This window comes from Crocuta crocuta, unplaced genomic scaffold (genome assembly GCF_008692635.1).
Source record: "Crocuta crocuta isolate KB4526 unplaced genomic scaffold, BGI_CrCroc_1.0 scaffold227, whole genome shotgun sequence".
In the NCBI taxonomy this organism is placed as follows: Eukaryota; Metazoa; Chordata; class Mammalia; order Carnivora; family Hyaenidae; genus Crocuta; species Crocuta crocuta.
Window position 1 is genome coordinate 359,439 of NW_027531903.1, and position 418 is coordinate 359,856.

A 418-nucleotide genomic window follows, 5' to 3' on the forward strand; every position below is an offset into this window, starting at 1 on the left:
AAAATGAAATGAAAACATATCAAGACCACAATAGTTGTAGTTAGGCTGTGGGCTTAGTTGTGATCCTATTGATATACTGCCCTTTTTTAGCCTTTCAATAATATATTCATTAACTTTATAATCATCAAAGATTTTATAAGATAAATACTTATATTTTTTATAACTTATGCTACTGACATATTTCAATTGTATTGACAGACACAAAGATAGCATTAGGATTTTTTGAAATATCTTCAATGTATATTTTACTTGCTCTGTTAATTAAGCTCCTTTTAAGTACGCTTTCCCATTCTCTAACTGATATAATTCAGCACTTAATGGATTAGCTAATGAGTTTCAGCTATTCCAATAAGAAATTTCTTTTATTTATAAGATATTACAGGAGATGTAGAATAATTTGAATGTGTAATTTGGTGAC